The sequence below is a fragment of the Falco peregrinus genome, chromosome 14 (assembly GCF_023634155.1).
Source record: "Falco peregrinus isolate bFalPer1 chromosome 14, bFalPer1.pri, whole genome shotgun sequence".
NCBI lineage: Eukaryota > Metazoa > Chordata > Aves > Falconiformes > Falconidae > Falco > Falco peregrinus.
Window position 1 is genome coordinate 17,382,396 of NC_073734.1, and position 16,182 is coordinate 17,398,577.

A 16,182-nucleotide genomic window follows, 5' to 3' on the forward strand; every position below is an offset into this window, starting at 1 on the left:
TTCACTCATCCATAATTAAAAGAGAATTTCACTATTAAAAAGAGGTTATTTCAAATATTTTAAAATAGTTTGTGCTTTATATAGTTGTCAAAAAATGTAATGCATTGTGGATGCCTAGGCCAATTGATCATGAGATTTAGGTATAGTTTCCAGTTTTGTCTTGACCACATCACTTGATCTGTCCCTGTTTCCAATCTGTAATGAGAATTAGTACTTCCTTTCTCCAGCCTTTTATTTGCTTTGATTTGTTTCTTCACATTCAGTCTTCATCTTAGAACTGTGTAAATGAGTTTGGATCTCAGTGTTAGCTGAACTATTAATAGAAAAAAAAAATGGTACTCACATCTCAGAGTTTTAAGCTTCTTTAATAGCAGTGGAAATTTTAGCATAAGATAAAAATATAATATTACAAATGTTTGTATTCCTTTGGGAAAAAATATGAGTGTTTAATCACAAAACCAATTACCTTATTGTACCTATGAACAGAATGGCGTATTGAGGAATGACAGATGATCTTGTTCTTAGGTCTTGCAAAGTAATTGTACAGACGTTCACAACCAGCAGTTGGCTCTACTAGTCAAAGCAATGCTTACACATACTGAAGACTAGTCTGCAGGAAATATGTAAAATATTGTTGTAAAATATGTTATATAAAAAATAGTTATTTCTAGCACACACAGGCCATACTTGGAGGGCAGCTACGCTGGCAGACCTCTGACTCTGTATCTGTGCTCTGTTTCCTACAAATAGACTATAATTGGCATGACTGCAAGATGTTAACATTTATGTCTCTTTGCCATCCTATCATTATGACACATTGATCATTTGGAATGTGTGAGAGGCATGTATGATTTAAAGGTGTATGAGATTTGTTCATGCTACTTATTCCTTTTGGGCTCTCTGAACATGTTAATAAGTGCACTAGTAATATTAAATATGGTTAAAAATAAGGACATTCTTTGAAATTTTGCTGAAAGCTACTCAGAAGGTTTCTAATTTTAAGAACGGAACATTGATGTATTAGAGGACCAATGTAAAAATTGACCCTACCCAGTTAATTCTGCTGTTACAGGACAATTTACATGTTGGATTAGCCAGTTTCACTACTCATAGAGTTTATAAATGTCCATGAAAATGCACAAGTTCTTAAACTTTTTTTATTAACCAAAGATAATAAAACCTGATTTAACCTGTGATGATCATTCAGCTGTGAGTGGACAAACAAACACCAATGTGCTAGGATAATCTTGTTACTTGCTGAATAGGCAACATTCTTTGTGGTTTGCATGTGATTAAAGATGAAGCTTCTAGACTGAATGTTATTTAAAGCATGCACAGTATCTTTAATAATACTATTACTTTTTAACAGAATTTAAAGTATCTGTATGAACTGTGGTCTTGCTGCTACATCTACATGTAGGTCTTGCCAAGACATAATCCATTATATCTTCAACTGGAGTAAATTTTGATTCTGTCTCAGTTCCTGTTCTCACACACACACCTGGAGAACTCATAATTTAACAAGAAAAAAACCCACTGATATAATTATTGGAAAATCATCTTTTGATCTTTTTTGTCTGTAATGGCTCTGTTGAGGAAAAAGAAGTAACTAATCAAAGTAAAAGGCTGTTTAAGAATGAAGCAATACAAAAGCTCATCAACAATAGAATTCAGTGATAGACCCAGAGGCAATTTCTAAGCTATTAGAACTGCCTGTGGAGACTGCCAAGCTGCAGCAGCTAGGAAAGTATCTTTCACAGTTTGATGTGAAGCCCTGTGTTTTTCTGGCCTCTCTTCTCATTTTAAGGAGATATTGCATAGTTATTGAAGGCAATAGACAGTTTACTGTGAAATTTTAAGTAAATATATGTATATTGTAACAACACTGACAATCAAGTAGTAATGCTACTATAGTGTGTTCATTTCTCTATGCTAATTTTGAGTAGGTGTTTGAATTTTTATTAATTTTATATGGAAGTAAGACAGGTGAAAAAAGGCCAAGATAGAAAAAATGCTTATTGCATATCAGGTTGTTATTATGATTTGAAATACTTGCAGACAGAAAAAATATTAAAAAAAAACCAACAACAACTCCCAAAACAAACCCTAAAACAAAAACTGGAAAAACCTCAACTTGAAGCACTAACCTGAGACTGTACAATGATGATGATGAAGACAAAACTAACACACTTTATTTATTTTGAAGGAAGAATTCTAATTCCTTTTATTCAGTGAAGCAAACTGAGATTCATATTTTTCTTATGCATTCTAAAAATATCAGTTATATTTACATGCACTAAACATCCATGTTTAGAACAGCTACTTTTTTTTTTTTTTTAGCAGTACACAAAGTAATCAGATTTGCGGCATACTGTACTAAATGTGATACAGATACAAAAAGAAAATACAGTCTTTGCATTATCCTTAGTGAAATTCTTCCAGGCTCATTTTGGGAAGATATTACAAGTGAGTTTAATAAGCTATAGAAGGGCATTAATGTGAAATGAAATATATATTCAGTAACAATGGCATATACATTAGCTACATGTATAACTTTGTGTTGTACAAGAGCTCTCTGCAAAGTACAGACTTCTATACCCCTCCTTTTTGTTGCTGTACCTTGGCATGCCTGCAAAATGCTGTCTGAATATAAGTAGGATAGAATGTGGCCCAAGAGAACTAAAGTCTTGAACTGCGTGGTATAAACAGTGGTTAGAATAAGAAATTACATGTGACAACATAATTTAACAGCAAGGTTAACCTGTGAATAATTTGTTTTACCTGGATGATATAAGGTAATGTCAAATATTTTGATGCAGCACTTAAAGAAGGAGAGCTCCAAGCAAAAACAACAAATAATGCCACAATCAAAGTCATAAAGCTCACCAGGTTATCTGTTTTAACTGCAAACCAGAATAATGCATGGTTGAATAACAGCATGTGTTTGGCATTTTCATTAGCTAACTTTTTAAACCTGAAATGAAAACAAAAATGTACATTCAGTTTTACATAAAATGGTTTTTAACCTGAGTAGAAGTTTCATGTCAAATGTTCAAGTGCTGATTTTTAAACATAAGCTTCATGAACATTTTCACTCAAAATACTGTGCAAGCACCGTTTACTGAGCAGGCATGTTGGTTACGAACTTACGAAGAATTAGCTTAGATTGCCACATTTTTGTAAGGGAAGTACTAAGTTCTGAACAGAATCTGGCAGGTCAGGTGTTCTTACTACTGTGCTCCCTTATGATGAAGATATTTGCATTAGTATGTGCTGCTTGGGGAATTTTCTGAAGGACACTCTTTGTTTCCAGCTAAACCAAACCAGTTTGGGAGGCATTCTTCTTGGGCATACTTGATCTTTTCTCTTTTTACCGAATGCAAATGCACATGTGGAAGACCAATATTTAATGTGGTAATAAACCTGTTGTTTGCTAAGTCTGGCAGACAGGTGGGTAAACTTCAGTACACACATTGAAAGATAAATTCTGTGCAAGCATGGAAATCAAAGCTGAAGTTTGTTCAAATGTAGGAAAGATAATTATGTAACTTATTTCTGTCTCTGTATACAGATTCAACAAGAGGTTAGCCAGGGACCTCTGGAGAGGGTAAGTTTCATAAGAATGATCCTGTCTTGCTGAAATTGTTACAGGCCTCTATAAATTTCACTTACACAGACAGAAGTGCATGTGATATCTTCACTGTATTTGGATAGGATCCACAGTTCTTGAAGGGGCAAATAGTGTACAAATTTGAGATTTTTACAAGTATAAAAGACTACAACTGAATATAATAATGCAGTTTAGGGTCTTTTTCTTATTTCTGAGAATCAAATTTCTGCATGGATGTGAAACTACCCTGTGTAACATATCTGTCAGATAATGAGAGCACCTCTGATCTGCACAGCATACCTTGGCTGTATTGATATCTCACTGTTTAGAATCCTGTTAGGTCAGCATGTTTTAATTAGCCTAATGATCTCTGGTTACCAGTTTAAACTACAGTACTTTCTCTACTCCGTTATGCTGGGTTCTGGGCAAACCTTCTTACTATGCTTTTTTAGATAGCTTCCCTGAGGATACACACAGCAATACCTGTTGCTTTAAGAACTCACTAATGAGAGTCACTGAACCTTATCTTTTTAAAAGGGTTCTAGAGATTGCTTAAAATTCAAAGGTAAAAGTATGTACTATGTTTAAGAACTGGCACAGTGAGATTTGATTTAATGATGTTTGTTGAATTCTTTTGAGGGTCTGTAGTGAAACCAGCAGCATTCCTGTGGTTGCTCGTTTTCTAAATATAAAAAGCTCCAGGATCTTTGCTGTTTGTGGCATGGTATCTTTGATGGAAAAATTCTTTTATCACTCAATCAAGGTTTCATCAAAGTCAGTGGAGATAACAGCCTACAGCATCCACAGCTGAATTTAAAGGCACCTATCTAAATAAGAGCAAAAATGAAACAAAGAAAGTTCAGTTGTCTGTCTTACTGGTTGATAGTTCTCTTTTTTGTCATGAGTGTGAATTACACTGAGACCTTGCACAGAGGAGGCTATATGAGACAGCAGTGGTGATCTGCTGATTTTTGTTCTTGCTAGTTCTTGCATAGTTCTCAGAAGAAAACCTGCAACACAGTGGAAACACAAGGTACTAATTCCATGTGTCATTAAAACTCCTGTGTGTGAACCTCAACTGATAATTTAGTAAAGGTACTGCATCATGCAGGTGATTTGAACTGAAACTTTGCAATCTGTGTACAGTGACAGTTCTCGGATGATTTGTGCTGTAAAATTGTGCCTGAATGTCCCAAGAACGCAGAACTCTATATATTCTTCCAGCCTCCGCTTTACTTTTTCTTATCAGCTGAGTTCTGCTTTCAGTTTAGAGCAAACTGAGTCTATGGGCTTATCTCTCTTACTTTAAAAAGATTTAATCCTTTGAAGGCTACAAGAAAGTAGTCCCTATATTTCCTGAGCAGAGCAACAACAATTTTATCTAGGTTTGGCATAGTAGTAGAAATTTTGGACAGCCTTCTGACTTCCACTTTCAACAAACACCTGTTTTAGGAGTCTAGCTTAGGACATCTTTAAAAGCCTGTTTGAGGGAGTAGCTACCAGTATTTGAAATGGTTGCCTTTAGGTTATCTCAAGTCAGTTGAAAACTCTGGCCACACTTGCTATTTCTGTACCTACTTTCTCCTCAGGTCCTCCCTGAAGGTTTTGGCATAGAAAAATATTACTAATACATTTTTTGTGTTCAGAATCTCCTGTCAAGTTTCGGTACTCATGATGCATTAGTAACAAAATAACGCAAGGCCCTCTTTTGCAAAATTGCAAAATCTCTCTTAAGATTATTTTGTGTCCTTTCATTAGTGATGCATTATTAATATTGAAGTATGACAAAACATACATGAAAAACAAGGAAAGTGCTTTAATTGGTACTGGCAGAAGGGGAAAGAAGCTTGAAGAATAGCTACACATCTAATCAAGCATATGCCCTTCAAAAAAACCCTGGGTTCTCTGGGGAGCTGGTTGAATGTGAGAAAGTATCTTTGAATTTTCTAAATTCTTGCATTGCTGGATACTCTCTGTTAAGTGCTACAGCAGCGAATTTCCAGTCACTTCAATTTGCCATTCCTGCTAACCTGGCCTATTTCTGGATCTTTGCTAGCTGTAGGACTCTGGGTGAACAGTAGTGGTTGACATGTACGTCTGTAATCACACTCTGCACAGATAAAGAGACTTGGCTACATTCAGCAAAAAATGGTTTTACCAAAGCCTGAACGCAGCACTTTATACAAAAACCACATAATAATTGGCAGCTTGCCATGCTGGATGTGCTTGCTATTTAAGATACTTCGTTCTACAGTTCTCAGCTTCTGATAAGCCTTTATAAAAGAATCTGCAAAATTGGAGTTTAAGAATAAAATACAAAAACATACACTATGAATCTCTGTAGGTCAAAAAAAAGGGTATTTCAAATCGCTTAAAATATCTTGAAAGAATAGTATGTCAACTTAAAAAGAAAAACCCAGAAATAATAGCTGTGATAGCAACTGCAATTAGCAGAAAAGGAAAAACAAGGGCTATTTTGGCAAGAATAAAGAATTGAAACTGCTGCAAAAAATTCCCAGCATGAAATGGAAGGCTTACATCCAGTTCATCCATATTATTAGAAAAAAAGCTTCATTAGTCTGCCAGTGGGAGTTGTATCAAAGAAACTCATTGAAGTCTGTAAGATTTGTGGATAAATGGAAAGAGCAGAATCATATGGTAGTCTTTGTCTTTTACTGCAGTTAGAGTTTATGTAGTAATGTATACAATAGCTTTAAACTTGCCTAAGGTTAAAATATAGGAGTAGCAAACAACTTTATTACAGCTTTTACAACATCAGCATTTATAAAGCAGCTTTTACAAGTAACACTGTTGAAAGTAAAATAAATTTCTTAAAGTCTTTCTGTTGTTTTCCTAAGTAAAGCAAAAAAACCCCAAAATAAATGCATGAGAGTCAGGATATCAAGGATTTGATGATTTCATAGCAAAGCCTACTACCTCCACTCAACTCTGTGACTTGTACATGAAAAATAGCAACTTAAAGCAGATTATAGGTGGTGTTACAGATTTAGGTTACACAGAACAGCAGTTTTACTTAAAGACCTTGTCAGAGGTTTTTGACATTTTATGAAGATTAACTGATTAAGGGGCTTTTATAGGTAGTACTTTTTGTAATAAAATAGAAAACCTGATGTAAAAGACCGAGATTCGTATAATCTGCTTCACATACTTATAATGCAGGTGTCTGCACCCAAGCCTTTTACAAACAGTGGAGCTAACTACACACTTCTAGAGGACTGTTCATCTGACACGATTCATGCATTTTATCTCAGGACAGGACAAATCTCACTTGAGTTGCTGGTTTTCCCCTTCAGTTGTTAAGGAAATAAAGATAAATATTAAATAACTATTCCCCACTAACTGTAAAGAACAAAGTAGTTGCTTTACCTTGTAAAATAAATTATCAGGTAACACAGTGTCCTGGTTTCAGTTGCGTTAGAGTTAATTTTCTTTTCAGTAGCCAGTACAATGCTGTGTTTAGTGGATTTAGTATGAGGATACTGTTGATAGTGCACTGATGGTTTTACTTGTAATGTTTATACCAAGTCAAGGACTTTTCAGTTTGTTAGGTCCTTCCAGCGAGAAGGCCGGAGGGACACAAGAAACTGGGAGGAAATACCTCCAGGACAGCTGACCTGAACTAGCCAAAGGGATATTCCATACCATAGAACATCATGCTGAGTATATAAACTAGAGGAGTTGGCTGGGGCCAGGCGATCGCTGCTTGGAGGCTGGCTGGGCATCGGTCAGCGGGTAGTGAGCAATTGTATTGTGCATCGTTCGGGTGGCCATTTTTTCTGTTTGTATTTTATTTCTCTTTCCCTTTCTCCTTTTCATTACAATTGTTGTTATTATTTTATTTCAATTACTAAATTGTTCTTATCTCAACCCACATGTTCTACCTTTTTCACAATTCTCCAAGGGAGAGGGGGAGTGAATGAGCGACTTCTGTGTGTTGTGGTTTAACCCCAGCTGGCAAATAAGCACCATGAAGGAGCCTTTAATATTGCCTTTGTAAAGAATAAAAGAATAAACCCTTTAATGATGCTTAGTATGATCATAGTCACTCTGCTGATTCCATAGACAAAAGTATGTTATAGGGTTATATAGATACTTTCTAGCACAACAGTTTTTGTTATCCAAAATGTTGTAGTTCTCCTTTAAAAACACAGGAACAGAACCATGATTTAAATCTTCACTGATCTTCACTCATACAATGATAGACAGGAGTGGACAAAGACAGGACAGCTGAAATAGATGGCACCTCTTCTACACTGCTTTATCTTTCTTCTCCCCCCCCCCCCCCCCCCCTTCTTTTTTTCTTTTTATTTTAAATTGGAAAATGGGTCTGAGGAAGACTGGTGTTGTATAAAGCAGTTTTAGGACATCTCCTGTAGTAAATCCTTCTGCTTCATAGAGAAAAGGCTTTGGAACTACAGGCTTTATGCAAGGCTCTCTTGTATCACACAGATGCCACCTTTACTGTATTGAGTTATAAAACTTTTGTAACAATTTTATTGGTGTATTAGTTAAGTACTGTCTATAAGTTTTTATAGTGTTTAGTTTCACTGTCTGAAAATTGCATTTTGACCCTTCATACTCCCTTCTTCTTCTAACACGTCACTTTCTATATGATATAACTTTCAATTTTCCTTTTTTTAATGCTTTCAGACTTTTGTTTTAGGTTTCTGGATAGCTTGGAAAATTGTAGCTGCACTAAACAGAATTACGTTTTTTCACAGGCAGTATAAAGTTAAGTTACAGAGTATGATTTTCTTGAGTTTTTCAAGGTATGTCTGAGGTCCATATTATTGTAACCAGATTCAGGTGACTGTGATGTGCTTCTTGTTGGTACATCTCTTCCTCTAGAAATAATATATTTAAAGTTCCTGTACCCTCTATGCATCTGTCAATTCCTTGGATTGGAAGGGACCTTTAAAGGCCATCTAGTCCAACCCTGCTGCAATGAGCAGGGACATCTTCAACTAGATCAAGTTGCTCAGAGCCCTGTCCAGCCTGACCTTGAATGTTTCCAGGGGTGGGGCATCTACTACCTCTCTGGGCAACCTGTTCCAGTGTTTCACTGCCTCATTGTAAAAAAATTCTTCCTCATATTTACTCTGAATCTACACACTTTTAGTTTAAAGCCATTACACCTTGTCCTATTGTGATGGGCCCTACTAAAATGTCTGTCCCTGTCTTTCTTCTAAGGCCCTTTAAGTACTGAAAGGCTGCAGTGAGGTCTGCTTGGAGCCTTCACTTCTCCAGGCTGAACAACCCCAACTCTCTCAGCTTTTCCTCATAAGAGAGAGGTGTTCCATCCCTCTGATCATTTTTCTGGCCCTCCTCTGGACCTGCTCCAGCAGGTCCATGTCTGTCTCCAGAGATGGATGCAGTAGTCCAGGTGGGATCTCACCAGAGCAGAGTAGAGGGGTAGAATCATGTCCCTGAACCTGCTGGCCATGTTTTTTTTGATGGGACCAGGATATGATATACATATCTTGAGTTAAGAGTTTTGCATGGTTAAAGCTCTAGGTGTTTTCTAAAACCCACACTTGATCAATTTAAGATATTTACAGTTAAGATAGAAGTCAGAATTGTCACTTTGATTCTTTGGGAAAAGGGGTAAAAATGTTGCAAAGTACATGAAATATTTCTTAAAATTAGTGGTTTAGAATTCTCAGTTTGATTAGTGTAGCGGCTATAGTAACACCAGTGGTTATTGTGAAATGAGGTTGACAAAGACAATAGAAGAGGGATGTGCAATTACTGAGATAAGATGAATAAAAAGGTAATCTGCAGGAGGATTTGAGAACAGGATTATATGTCATAATTCTCTAATAGTCAATATATTATAAATATGCTAAATCTGAGCTTTATGGCTTATATACTTCACATGTATCTACAACTATCCCTCTAAGAATCAGAAATGAACTAGAATATTATTGATATACTTGTGCATATACCTCTGAGTGTTGCTTTACCTAGGAAGTCAGCCACCAGTTGCTGAAGGCTGAAGAGCCCATCGTCAGCGCACAAAAGGAGTATTACAAAACACAGTGAAACCTAGAGATGGAATCTTAAGAACACATTGAGGGAGTAGAAGTAATTTAAGACATGAAATATGTTTAATGTGCTGTGTACCTTCTGAGCAAGGGCATTACTACTTAATCCTTACTTGGTTTTCATTCCTCATAGGTACAGAGCATATGGGAATGGAGAGTATAATTGTTTTTTAATTAGTGACATTAACGTAAACTTGGCCTAAATAAAATTGGAGTAAGAACATCAAAACTTAGTTCCTATACAGGGGAATATCTAGCTTGATGTTTAACAGCAACATACAAAAGGGGAAGATTCACATTAAACAAAATTATTCCTGTGTAGATATGTCTCATGCATGATGTCTGAGTGACTTTTTATTAAATTAATGAATGAGAGAAGACTTATTATGTGTTTATAAAGAGGAACGACTTGAGACTGCATAAACAATCTGGACCTTTTTAAAAGAACTGGCATTCAAACAGTCAGCAACACACATTGGGCATAAATCCAAGAGGGACTGTAAGCATTCTTAATGCACATGTAAAAATTTCGGTGGGTCTCAGCCCTTTTTTTAGAGAGTGATCAACAGAATAAAACTATTGATAAAGGTATAAAACAACAACAAAAAAATTCCAATAATTCTAGAGAGCAATTGCCATTAAAACTAATCTTTTATTTAAATAGCCTGGAAATGCCCCCACCATTTCTGAGTTCAGCTGCTGATTTCTTTTGACAATGTGCTTAACAGCAACCAAGATGTTCCAGATTTTCTAAGTCTAAAAGCCTAGTGAGATCCCCAAGTGTTAACTGTTTTACCTGCACTTTGTCTATACACTGTTCCTTTTTTCTTTTCTTTCTTTCAATGATTTTCTCTACTAAAAAACTTTTTGAAGAGGAAAAGGAAACAATCTGCATCTTTAGCTTGTAAATCTTTCAAAAGTTTACTAAGTTTTGTTTTTTAAAAAATACATTCTCTAATGTAATGCCTTTTTCTCATTTCAAAGTTAAAGCAGGGATATTTATCTGAAACAAAGAATAACTCAGTCTGATACTGTGCACCTTAGTTTTGAAAGAAAGGAGGAGAACTCTTGTTTTTCCTCTTTGTGAACAAGTTGGTTTATAGGAGCTGCAATACAAATTTCTTTGTAAGACTAGACATAGTCATTTTTGTGCTAGCATCAGCCAATATTGAGCATGTTTTAGCACAATAACCAGACAAAAGAATCTTTGTGTTAGTTATTTCACAGGAACGTTTTATCAAATGTGCTTAGTTGTATGTTGGATCCTTGCTTTTGCGAAATGCTGCTGTATGGCAAATATTCCTTCCAGTTTCATAGCAGTTATTGAATGACTAACGAATTGTGACAAATTATATGTACTTACTAAGAATGATGAGTAGTTTTTAGGTCTGCATACAAAGCTGTATTGATATTCTATTTTTCCCTTTTCATCCTTGACAAAGCAAATTGTCAATAGGAAGAAATGCAAAACCCGGATTTTGCACCATGAAAAAGTAGTTGTAAATCCATACACCTCAGTCTTTTTTCTTTTTTTTTTTTTTTTTTTTCTGAATCGAACTAGGAGGGCAGAATTTTTATAGATTAAAAAGTGATTTGTCATCTGTGAAATGAACCTTCAAGCTATAAAGAAAATAACTATGTGATGGTGTAATAGAGATCTGCAAAGAAGAGAATGAAATAGAGATGATGGGTAGGAATTAGGTGGTCAGTGTCTAATACGGTAACTGGGATGCCAAAGATGAAGCCAACTGAGCCAAGGGTAATGGTTCTTCATACCATATGCAGTAAATCTGTACAGCTTACTGTGGTTACTTTACATGGTTTCAAAAGTAGACTGGACAAGTTGATGAGGAGGAAACCTTTGAGGATTACTAAATATTCAGAAATTACAATTAGTTCAGGAATTTCATGACATGACATTTAAAGAGTTAAACTCAGTCCCACTGTCTGTGTCATTAATGGAAATGTTAAAATAATACTGGTCCCAGCTAAAGACTTGTAGGGCTTTTTTGCCATAGGAAATTTGAAGTAGATGAAGTTAAAGTATGGTTCTGCATGCCCATTGGGGCTGTAGGAGTTTGAGTCCAGGAGTGTGGGGGACAGGAGGAATCGGGTCAAGTTAGTACACTAGTTCAAAAGAAAACAGCGAAGACAATTAGCTTAAGCCTTTGCTTAAATTGTTCTGGAATGTTCATTGGGCAGAACCCACATAGATGATGCAACTATTAACTATTTGCTGTTATTTGGAGACCTTCATTTACATTGTGGATACAAGATAGTTAGTTAGCTTGCAAAAATAAAAAGTTTCTTTTTATGTGATGATTCGCAATTATTTACTTTTCAAAACAGTTGGGCACTTAGATATTTATACATCAGGTAATATTTTTTTATAGCCACTCCTTGTATTTCCTGAAAGGCACTTGCTCTTAACAAACAACCAACAGGTTCCCAGTCTTTAATGCTTCTAAGAAAACTCAAAATCAAAAGAAAGAAATGTAAAGGCATGCAAGTTGGTCTTTTTTTGAGATGAGACTGACAGAATTCATAAGCTCTGTTTATCTCAATAGATGGTAAGTGTGAATTTAAAAATTATGTTTTAGTGTCAACATTATCTTGCTACTGATCTTCATAGCGGATTTGCCACAAAAATATCTCTCTCCCCTTGAAAACATAGTCACTTTATATTTACTTGGTTTTACTTCTTTTCTACCCTCAATGCACCTACAATAATCTTTAGATGTATTGCTCATTTTCTGTTCTATTTCTAAAAAGAAAGCAGTGTCCTTCTGATACTTATTTACATATATTGTTTGAATAATTATTACTATTTTGTAAAAATTCATATATACATTTTATACTACAGTATTCATAAGTGGAAGAAAAAAACCCTCTATTTTACCTCCTGTAGTTGATGCATTACCAACAGTATTGGTTTTTTTCCTTTAAGGGACTCTTTTATGTATTGTTAAAAAATATGCTTTCCAAGATGTGCGTTAGCCACTGGGAGGGGATCATCCAACAATAAATATCTTTGTTGCCATAAACAACAGGCACAAAGATGATCCTTTGTTTCTGATCACCAGAAAGTTAGAGACCTCTTTCATCCATTTAAGAGAGAACTACATAAATTAGAAGACAGGCACCTAGACAAAACACAGGATTATAGAAGTTAGCTCTGCATTCATAATTACAATTGTTTCATAATTACATTGATTATAAGACTTTTGCTAATCAGATAAGGATTTACTTACCTAATATAGTTTTAGCTTTCCATGGAGCAAAAACATCAAATCACACACAAATTCTGTGAAGCTTGATTCTGTGACTGTCTTTTCTGAATTAGTGTTGCAGTTGCTGGCTTTCACACATTATTCCCTCACAAAGGTAGGCGTAACCTGAACCTTCAGAGAATTTGTAGCAAATTTAGGCCTCTATTTCATCTGTTTTGTTATTTCAGGTATCACAGTCCAAGTCACTGAAATGTTTTTTTTTAACTAAACAAGCCATATGTCTTCACTACAATAAATTCTGAAAAAATGGAGTGTGGCTGTATAAAACCACTAAAGGACTATCCTAACTAAGGGGGAGGAAAAAGGTAGTATGGAATTTTGTGTACAGTAGTAACTTTTGCTTAAAATTACTTCAGATCCTTCTACAAAATGGCTAAGTTGCTAAGCAAACTCCTATGTATTTACTAAAATTCTGCATGTTGTTGGTCTGTTTCAGCTGAACTGCATGAGTTTTTTAGTTTTCTAAGTGGGTAAGTCAGTGCTTTTCTGAGATGACCACCAGGTGGTAAAAAGGGCAGAAACAAATTGGGTAGAAAGGTTCTTCATGCTTTCAGCTGCCCCCCAGATTTAACATTTTTCTGGCTACAGTATAGCATTTGATCCCAAATCTTTCTGAAGAATTTAATCCTGTCTTTCCCAAATCTGAAATAAGAATTGCAGTTATCAACAGTTTAACCACAATGTACACCTGAAGAAATTAGTGTATGAGCTTCAACGGGTAGCCAAGAGGAGTATAAATTTATAAAAACGTCTGTTTAAATATATCCTTCTGACAGCTACTTTTCTAACCAAGGAAGAGAAAAAGACCTTTCTCAGAACAGGTCAGGTCAGTGAATAACTGATCTATTATAAGCTGGCATAGAGATGTTTCCACTTGTGAAGTTTGGAAGTGGGTCATTCTCATTCCAAGATTTTTGAAAGAGGAGAATGAAATCTTAAGGGGAACAAAGTGACTGTGTAACAGGGTGCTCTGACTGCATCATCTTTGTGACTGATCACATTATCATTTGCTCTGATTATTAGGAACAGCTATATGATTTGAAATGCATACCTCTGGAGTAGCTGAATTAGCTTAATCAGTTATAGTATAATTTTCTACCGTAAATTTTTTCATCTGCATTTTGAATCCCTAAATGCAGATCACATTAAAAAAGAAATTATGACTAATTTCAAAACATTTGAGAATGCTCATTCTTACATGTATGATCAGAAAAAAAAAAAAAAAGGACATAACTCAGTAATTAAATCACCATTTGGAAATAACTGACTTAAACATTCAGTAACAGATGCTTAGCAGTTATAATATAGTACAGCTTCATTCACTTCGGTCTACCCCTGCTGAGACACTGGCCCTTGTTAATGGACTATAAATGACTCGCACACAGTAACCACACTGAGATGGCAGAAGACAATACAATAATTCTCCTGAGTCTGCTGATGAGAGTTTCTTATTATAAAGACGTTCAGTGAACCTCTTCATATTTCATTGTTTTACCATCTTGATTTCTTAATCTGATAGGATGTAATGTAGCTTTTCTGACAAGCGTATAAGAAAAATATTAAAAGAAGGTAAAACTTGTAGCTCTTTATATGCAGTATTAACTCCAAAAGACATATATACCAAATAGTTTATTTGATTTTTTTTTTTAGAGACAAACCCACAAAACCAAGGAAAATATATCACAAAGATGATGTGTGCTTAGAACATATGCATACACACAAAAGGCATGTTGAATCCTTAGGCCTAGTAAGATGGCAAGATCTCTGACAAACTAGAGTCAGTTCTGTCTGAAATCGACTTTGGTGAAATTGAACATGTGCTGCTGTGCAGAATTTTTTAGAAACTTAAGTGTATAAAAGAAAACCTGGGATACAAAGTGAGTGACTATGTTTAAAGCCTTTTCTTCTGAGTAACAGTTCTTCGGGTTAATTGTGTTAATAAACTTGCTATAGTAAGATTGCTCCTACAATACAGTTTTGGGGTTTCTCCACCTAAAAAGATATAAGCATTTTACAATCTAGTCTTTCTTTTTTATTCTTTCTCCCTTTTTCTTAAATGACAGCATAATTTCTTATATTTTAGTATGAATTGTAATACTTACTTCAGTCGTATCTCCATGAGGAAGAGTAGGGCGATAAATAGCATTGCAACACTTGACTTCAGGAGAGCTAACTTTGGCCTCTTCAAGGACCTACTTGGAGGAATCCCTTGGGTTAGGGCTCTGGAAGATAGAGGGTGGTCTAAGAGAGGTGGCTAACATTCAAGCATCACTTCCTCCAAACTCAAGATCGGTTTATCCCTGTGAGTAAGAAATCAAACAAAAGGGACAGGACACCTGTGTGGATGAGAAGGAGCTTCTGTCAAAACTCAAATAGAAGAAGGAAGTTTACGGGATGTGGAAAAAGGGACAGGCCTTTTGGGAAGAAATAAGGATGTGGTCAGAGCATGCAGAGAGGTGATGAGGAAGGCTAAGGTCTATTTGGAATTAAATCTGGCAAGGGATGTCAAGGACAAGAAGAAGGGCTTCTTCAAGTACATCAGTAGGAAAAGAGCGACTAGGGAAAATGTGGGCCTCCTGCAGAATGAGGTGGGTGCCCTGGTGATGAAGGACACAGAAAAGGCAGAGTTACTGAATGCCGCCTTTGCTTCAGACTTCACTGCCAAGGACGGCCCTCTGGTTTCGCAGACCCTCAAGGCAAAAGAGGAAGCCTGGAGAAAGGAAGATTTTCCTTGGTCGAGGAGGATCGTGTTAAAGAGCACTTAAGCAAACCTGACACCCACAAATCCACGGGGCCTTATGTGATACGCTCCCGAGTGCTGAGGAAGCTGGCAGCTGTTATTGCCAAGCCATTCTCCATCATCTTTGAAAGGTCATGGAGGACAGAAGAGGTGTGTGAGGACTGGAAGAAAGCCAACATCACTCCAGTCTTCAAAAAGGGCAAGGAGGATGACCCAGGAAACTACAGGCCAGTGAGCCCCACCTCCATCCCTAGGAAGGTGGCAGAACAGCTCATCTTGGAGGTCACTTCTAAGCATGTGGAGGAAAAGAATGTTATCAGGAACAGTTAATATGGATTCCCCGAGGTGAAACCATGCCTGACCAACCTGATAGCCTTCTATGATGGAATAAGAAAGTTTGCTGATGATACAAAACTGGGAGGAGTGACTAACACACCAGAAGGCTGTGCTGCCATTCAGTGAGATCTTTGGCAGAGA

The 16,182-nt window shown here is 36.1% G+C and overlaps 2 long non-coding RNA genes across 2 annotated transcripts in view; both read right to left on the minus strand.

Moving 5' to 3' along the window:
• Positions 1-349: 349 nt before the first annotated feature.
• Positions 350-7,552, minus strand: LOC129785717 (uncharacterized). Its single transcript, XR_008749846.1, has 2 exons — positions 7,504-7,552; positions 350-6,227 (listed from the first exon to the last, which is right to left on the minus strand). It is a non-coding gene; the product is annotated as an uncharacterized LOC129785717 (long non-coding RNA).
• Positions 7,553-7,600: 48 nt separating this feature from the next.
• LOC129785650 (uncharacterized) overlaps positions 7,601-16,182 on the minus strand; it is a 30,230-nt gene continuing 21,648 nt past the window's right edge. The window contains exon 3 of the long non-coding RNA XR_008749812.1: positions 7,601-7,620. This is a non-coding gene — a long non-coding RNA (uncharacterized LOC129785650). The remainder of the gene's footprint in view (positions 7,621-16,182) is intronic.